The following is an 8,753-nucleotide window of genomic DNA, read 5'->3' as shown; positions in this document are numbered from 1 at the left end:
TATGCTTTTTACCGTCTACAACAACTTAAAACTAAGCTTATTCGCAACGTAAGGGCAATTCACATAGTGAAACACTAGCGCTGTCTTTATCTTCAAAGTCATCTTCCTACAAGCTTTGCCAGGTTGGAAGGAACAGAATTTGCCAAAGAATGTGCGATTGAGACTGGGAAACGCACGTTTGATCTATATACAAATGTAAGCTTTTTACCGTCTAGAACAACTTAAAACTAAGCCAGGTAACTGCAATTCACTTTATGAAGCACTCCCGGTGTTTTTATCTTCAAATTCATCTTACTACAAGCTTTGCTAGGTTAGAACGAACAGAATTCGCCAAAGAATGAGCGATTCAGACTGGGAAACCCACATTTGATCTATATAGAAAAGTATGCTCTTTAACGTCTAGAACAACTTAAAACTAAGCTTATTCGCCGTGTAACTGCAATTCACTAATGAAACACTAGCGGTGTGTTTATCTTCAAATTCATCTTCCTACAAGCTTTGCCAGATTGGAAAGAACAGAATTCGCCAAAGATTGTGCGATTCAGACTGGGAAATGCATGTATGATCTGTGTAGAAATGTATGCTTTTTACCGTCTAGAACAACTTAAAACTGAGCTTATTCGCCATGTAACACCAAATAACATTGTGAAACACTAGCGCTGTGTTTATCTTCAAAGTCATCTTCCTACAAGCTTTGCCAGGTTGGAAGGAACAGAATTCGCCAAAGAATGTGCGATTCAGACTGGGAAACCCACATTTGATATATATAGAAAAGTATGCTTTTAACGTCTAGAACAACTTAAAACTAAGCTTATTCGCCGTGTAACTGCAATTCACCTTATGAAACACTAGAGGTGTGTTTATATTCAAATTCATCTTCCTACAAGCTTTGCCAGCATGGAAAGAACAGAATTCGCCAAACAATGTGCGATTCAGACTGGGAAATGCACGTAAGATCTGTGTAGAAAAGTATGCTTTTTACTGTCTAGAACAACTTAAACTAAGCTTATTCGCCATGTAAGAGCAATTCACATAGTGAAACACTAGCGCTGTGTTTATCTTCAGAGTCATCTTCCTACAAGCTTTGCCGGCATGGAACGAACAGAATTCGCCAAAGAATGTGCGATTCAGACTGGGAAATGCAGGTATGATCTGTGTAGAAAAGTATGCTTTCTACCGTCTAAAACAACTTAAAACTGAGCTTATTCGCCATGTAACAGCAGTTCACATTGTGAAACACTAGCGCTGTGTTTATCTTCAAAGTCATCTTCCTACAAGCTTTGCCAGGTTGGAACGAATAGAATTCGCCAAAGAATGTGCGATTGAGACTGGGAAACTCACGTTTGATCTATATACAAAGTAAGCTTTTTACCGTCTAGAACAACTTAAAACTAAGCCAGGTAACTGCAATTCACTTTAAGAAGCACTCCCGGTGTGTTTATCTTCAAATTCATCTTACTACAAGCTTTGCTAGGTTAGAACGAACAGAATTCGCCAAAGAATGTGCGATTCAGACTGGGAAATGCACGTAAGATCTGGGTAGAAAAGTATGCTTTTCACTGTCTAGAACAACTTAAAACTAAGCTTATTCGCCACGTAAGAGCAATTCACATAGTGAAACACTAGCGCTGTGTTTATCTTCAAAGTCATCTTCCTACAAGCTTTGCCGGCTTTGAACGAACAGAATTCGCCAAAGAATGTGCGATTGAGACTGGGAAACGCACGTTTGATCTATATACAAATGTAAGCTTTTTACCGTCTAGAACAACTTAAAACTAAGCCAGGTAACTGCAATTCACTTTATGAAGCACTCCCGGTGTGATTATCTTCAAATTCATCTTACTACAAGCTTTGCTAGGTTACAACGAACAGAATTCGCCAAAGAATGTGCGATTCAGACTGGGAAATGCACGTAAGATCTGGGTAGAAAAGTATGCTTTTCACTGTCTAGAACAACTTAAAACTAAGCTTATTCGCCATGTAAGAGCAATTCACATAGTGAAACACTAGCGCTGTGTTTATCTTCAAAGTCATCTTCTTACAAGCTTTGCCGGCTTGGAACGAACAGAATTCGCCAAAGAATGTGAGATTGATAATGGGAAACGCACGTTTGATCTATATACAAATGTAAGCTTTTTACCGTCTACAACACCTTAAAACTAAGCTTATTCGCCATGTAACAACAATTAACATTGTGAAACACTAGCGCTGTGTTTATCTTCAAAGTCATCTTCCTACAAGCTTTGCCAGCTTTGAACGAACAGAATTCGCCAAAGAATGTGTGATTCAGACTGGGAAATGCATGTATGATCTGTGTAGAAAAGTATGCTTTTTACCGTCTACAACAACTTCAAACTGAGCTTATTCGCCATGTAACATCAGTTCATATTGTGAAACACTAGCACTGTGTTTATATTCAGAGTCATCTTCCTACAAGCTTTGCCAGCTTGGAACGAAAAAAAATCGCCAAAGAGTGTGCGATTCAGACTGGGAAATGCAGGTATGATCTGTGTAGAAAAGTATGCTTTTTACCGTCTACAATAACTTAAAACTAAGCTTATTCGCCATGTAACACCAAATAACATTGTGAAACACTAGCGCTGTGTTTATCTTCAAAGTCATCTTCCTACAAGCTTTGCCAGCTTGGAACGAACAGAAATCGCCAAAGAATGTGCGATTCAGACTGGGAAATGCATGTACGATCTGTGTAGAAAAGTATGCTTTCTACCGTCTACAACAACTTAAAACTGAGCTTATTCGCCATGTAACAGCAGTTCACATTGTGAAACACTAGCGCTGTGTTTATCTTCAAAGTCATCTTCCTACAAGCTTTGCCAGCTTGGAACGAACAGAATTCGCCAAAGAATGTGCGATTGAGACTGGGAAACGCACGTTTGATCTATATACAAATGTAAGCTTTTTACCGTCTACAACAACTTAAAACTGAGCCAGGTAACTGCAATTCACTTTATGAAGCACTCCCGGTGTGTTTATCTTCAAATTCATCTTACTACAAGCTTTGCTAGGTTAGAACGAACAGAATTCGCCAAAGAATGTGCGATACAGAAGGGAAATGCATATATGATCTGTGTAGAAAAGTATGCTTTTTACCGTCTACAACAACTTAAAAGTGAGCTTATTCGCCATGTAACATCAGTTCATATTGTGAAACACTAGCGCTGTGTTTATCTTCAGAGTCATCTTCCTACAAGCTTTGCCAGCTTGGAACGAACAGAATTCGCCAAAGAATGTGCGATTCAGACTGGGAAATGCAGGTATGATCTGTGTAGAAAAGTATGCTTTTTACCTTCTACAACAACTTAAAACTAAGCTTTCTCGCCATGTAAGAGCAATTCACATAGTGAAACACTAGCGCTGTGTTTATCTTCAAAGTCATCTTACTACAAGCTTTGCTAGGTTAGAACGAACAGAATTCGCCAAAGAATGAGCGATTCAGACTGGGAAACCCACATTTGATCTATATAGAAAAGTATGCTCTTTAACGTCTAGAACAACTTAAAACTAAGCTTATTCGCCGTGTAACTGCAATTCACTAATGAAACACTAGCGGTGTGTTTATCTTCAAATTCATCTTCCTACAAGCTTTGCCAGCTTGGAAAGAACAGAATTCGCCAAAGAATGTGCGATTCAGACTGGGAAATGCATGTATGATCTGTGTAGAAAAGTATGCTTTTTACCGTCTAGAACAACTTAAAACTGAGCTTATTCGCCATGTAACACCAAATAACATTGTGAAACACTAGCGCTGTGTTTATCTTCAAAGTCATCTTCCTACAAGCTTTGCCAGGTTGGAAGGAACAGAATTCGCCAAAGAATGTGCGATTCAGACTGGGAAACCCACATTTGATATATATAGAAAAGTATGCTTTTAACGTCTAGAACAACTTAAAACTAAGCTTATTCGCCGTGTAACTGCAATTCACCTTATGAAACACTAGAGGTGTGTTTATATTCAAATTCATCTTCCTACAAGCTTTGCCAGCATGGAAAGAACAGAATTCGCCAAACAATGTGCGATTCAGACTGGGAAATGCACGTAAGATCTGTGTAGAAAAGTATGCTTTTTACTGTCTAGAACAACTTAAACTAAGCTTATTCGCCATGTAAGAGCAATTCACATAGTGAAACACTAGCGCTGTGTTTATCTTCAGAGTCATCTTCCTACAAGCTTTGCCGGCATGGAACGAACAGAATTCGCCAAAGAATGTGCGATTCAGACTGGGAAATGCAGGTATGATCTGTGTAGAAAAGTATGCTTTCTACCGTCTAAAACAACTTAAAACTGAGCTTATTCGCCATGTAACAGCAGTTCACATTGTGAAACACTAGCGCTGTGTTTATCTTCAAAGTAATCTTCCTACAAGCTTTGCCAGCTTGGAAGGAACAAAATTCGCCAAAGAATGTGCGATTGAGACTGGGAAACGCACGTTTGATCTATATACAAATGTAAGCTTTTTACCGTCTAGAACAACTTAAAACTGAGCCAGGTAACTGCAATTCACTTTATGAAGCACTCCCGGTGTGTTTATCTTCAAATTCATCTTACTACAAGCTTTGCTAGGTTAGAACGAACAGAATTCGCCAAAGAATGTGCGATTCAGACTGGGAAATGCAGGTATGATCTGTGTAGAAAAGTATGCTTTTTACCATCTACAACAACTTAAAACTAAGCTTATTCGCCATGTAACAACAATTAACATTGTGAAACACTAGCGCTGTGTTTATCTTCAAAGTCATCTTCCTACAAGCTTTGCCAGCTTGGAACGAACTGAATTCGCCAAGAATGTGCGATTCAGACTGGGAAACCCACATTAGATCTATGTAGAAAAGTATGCTTTTTAACGTCTAGAACAACTTAAAACTGAGCTTATTCGCCGTGTAACTGCAAATCTCCTTATGAAACACTAGCGGTGAGTTTATCTTCAAATTCATCTTCCTACAAGCTTGGCCAGCTTGGAAAGAACAGAATTCGCCAAAGAATGTGCGATTCAGACTGGGAAATGCACATATGATCTGTGTAGAAAAGTATGCTTTTTACCGTCTACAACAACTTAAAACTAAGCTTATTCGCAACGTAAGGGCAATTCACATAGTGAAACACTAGCGCTGTCTTTATCTTCAAAGTCATCTTCCTACAAGCTTTGCCAGGTTGGAAGGAACAGAATTTGCCAAAGAATGTGCGATTGAGACTGGGAAACGCACGTTTGATCTATATACAAATGTAAGCTTTTTACCGTCTAGAACAACTTAAAACTAAGCTTATTCGCCGTGTAACTGCAATTCACCTTATGAAACACTAGAGGTGTGTTTATATTCAAATTCATCTTCCTACAAGCTTTGCCAGCATGGAAAGAACAGAATTCGCCAAACAATGTGCGATTCAGACTGGGAAATGCACGTAAGATCTGTGTAGAAAAGTATGCTTTTTACTGTCTAGAACAACTTAAACTAAGCTTATTCGCCATGTAAGAGCAATTCACATAGTGAAACACTAGCGCTGTGTTTATCTTCAGAGTCATCTTCCTACAAGCTTTGCCGGCATGGAACGAACAGAATTCGCCAAAGAATGTGCGATTCAGACTGGGAAATGCAGGTATGATCTGTGTAGAAAAGTATGCTTTCTACCGTCTAAAACAACTTAAAACTGAGCTTATTCGCCATGTAACAGCAGTTCACATTGTGAAACACTAGCGCTGTGTTTATCTTCAAAGTCATCTTCCTACAAGCTTTGCCAGGTTGGAACGAATAGAATTCGCCAAAGAATGTGCGATTGAGACTGGGAAACTCACGTTTGATCTATATACAAAGTAAGCTTTTTACCGTCTAGAACAACTTAAAACTAAGCCAGGTAACTGCAATTCACTTTAAGAAGCACTCCCGGTGTGTTTATCTTCAAATTCATCTTACTACAAGCTTTGCTAGGTTAGAACGAACAGAATTCGCCAAAGAATGTGCGATTCAGACTGGGAAATGCACGTAAGATCTGGGTAGAAAAGTATGCTTTTCACTGTCTAGAACAACTTAAAACTAAGCTTATTCGCCACGTAAGAGCAATTCACATAGTGAAACACTAGCGCTGTGTTTATCTTCAAAGTCATCTTCCTACAAGCTTTGCCGGCTTTGAACGAACAGAATTCGCCAAAGAATGTGCGATTGAGACTGGGAAACGCACGTTTGATCTATATACAAATGTAAGCTTTTTACCGTCTAGAACAACTTAAAACTAAGCCAGGTAACTGCAATTCACTTTATGAAGCACTCCCGGTGTGATTATCTTCAAATTCATCTTACTACAAGCTTTGCTAGGTTACAACGAACAGAATTCGCCAAAGAATGTGCGATTCAGACTGGGAAATGCACGTAAGATCTGGGTAGAAAAGTATGCTTTTCACTGTCTAGAACAACTTAAAACTAAGCTTATTCGCCATGTAAGAGCAATTCACATAGTGAAACACTAGCGCTGTGTTTATCTTCAAAGTCATCTTCTTACAAGCTTTGCCGGCTTGGAACGAACAGAATTCGCCAAAGAATGTGAGATTGATAATGGGAAACGCACGTTTGATCTATATACAAATGTAAGCTTTTTACCGTCTACAACACCTTAAAACTAAGCTTATTCGCCATGTAACAACAATTAACATTGTGAAACACTAGCGCTGTGTTTATCTTCAAAGTCATCTTCCTACAAGCTTTGCCAGCTTTGAACGAACAGAATTCGCCAAAGAATGTGTGATTCAGACTGGGAAATGCATGTATGATCTGTGTAGAAAAGTATGCTTTTTACCGTCTACAACAACTTCAAACTGAGCTTATTCGCCATGTAACATCAGTTCATATTGTGAAACACTAGCACTGTGTTTATATTCAGAGTCATCTTCCTACAAGCTTTGCCAGCTTGGAACGAAAAAAAATCGCCAAAGAGTGTGCGATTCAGACTGGGAAATGCAGGTATGATCTGTGTAGAAAAGTATGCTTTTTACCGTCTACAATAACTTAAAACTAAGCTTATTCGCCATGTAACACCAAATAACATTGTGAAACACTAGCGCTGTGTTTATCTTCAAAGTCATCTTCCTACAAGCTTTGCCAGCTTGGAACGAACAGAAATCGCCAAAGAATGTGCGATTCAGACTGGGAAATGCATGTACGATCTGTGTAGAAAAGTATGCTTTCTACCGTCTACAACAACTTAAAACTGAGCTTATTCGCCATGTAACAGCAGTTCACATTGTGAAACACTAGCGCTGTGTTTATCTTCAAAGTCATCTTCCTACAAGCTTTGCCAGCTTGGAACGAACAGAATTCGCCAAAGAATGTGCGATTGAGACTGGGAAACGCACGTTTGATCTATATACAAATGTAAGCTTTTTACCGTCTACAACAACTTAAAACTGAGCCAGGTAACTGCAATTCACTTTATGAAGCACTCCCGGTGTGTTTATCTTCAAATTCATCTTACTACAAGCTTTGCTAGGTTAGAACGAACAGAATTCGCCAAAGAATGTGCGATACAGAAGGGAAATGCATATATGATCTGTGTAGAAAAGTATGCTTTTTACCGTCTACAACAACTTAAAAGTGAGCTTATTCGCCATGTAACATCAGTTCATATTGTGAAACACTAGCGCTGTGTTTATCTTCAGAGTCATCTTCCTACAAGCTTTGCCAGCTTGGAACGAACAGAATTCGCCAAAGAATGTGCGATTCAGACTGGGAAATGCAGGTATGATCTGTGTAGAAAAGTATGCTTTTTACCTTCTACAACAACTTAAAACTAAGCTTTCTCGCCATGTAAGAGCAATTCACATAGTGAAACACTAGCGCTGTGTTTATCTTCAAAGTCATCTTCCTACAAGCTTTGCCAGCTTGGAACGAACTGAATTCGCCAAAGAATGTGCGATTCAGACTGGGAAACCCACATTAGATCTATATAGAAAAGTATGCTTTTTAACGTCTAGAACAACTTAAAACTGAGCTTATTCGCCGTGTAACTGCAATTCTCCTTATGAAACACTAGCGGTGAGTTTATCTTCAAATTCATCTTCCTACAAGCTTGGCCAGCTTGGAAAGAACAGAATTCGCCAAAGAATGTGCGATTGAGACTGGGAAACGCACGTTTGATCTATATACAAATGTAAGCTTTTTACCGTCTAGAACAACTTAAAACTAAGCCAGGTAACTGCAATTCACTTTATGAAGCACTCCCGGTGTTTTTATCTTCAAATTCATCTTACTACAAGCTTTGCTAGGTTAGAACGAACAGAATTCGCCAAAGAATGAGCGATTCAGACTGGGAAACCCACATTTGATCTATATAGAAAAGTATGCTCTTTAACGTCTAGAACAACTTAAAACTAAGCTTATTCGCCGTGTAACTGCAATTCACTAATGAAACACTAGCGGTGTGTTTATCTTCAAATTCATCTTCCTACAAGCTTTGCCAGCTTGGAAAGAACAGAATTCGCCAAAGAATGTGCGATTCAGACTGGGAAATGCATGTATGATCTGTGTAGAAAAGTATGCTTTTTACCGTCTAGAACAACTTAAAACTGAGCTTATTCGCCATGTAACACCAAATAACATTGTGAAACACTAGCGCTGTGTTTATCTTCAAAGTCATCTTCCTACAAGCTTTGCCAGGTTGGAAGGAACAGAATTCGCCAAAGAATGTGCGATTCAGACTGGGAAACCCACATTTGATATATATAGAAAAGTATGCTTTTAACGTCTAG

The sequence above is a fragment of the Rattus norvegicus genome, chromosome 19 (genome assembly GCF_036323735.1).
Source record: "Rattus norvegicus strain BN/NHsdMcwi chromosome 19, GRCr8, whole genome shotgun sequence".
Lineage (NCBI taxonomy): Eukaryota > Metazoa > Chordata > Mammalia > Rodentia > Muridae > Rattus > Rattus norvegicus.
The sequence above is the reverse complement of the archived record's forward strand: the minus strand, read 5'-3'. Positions refer to the sequence as shown.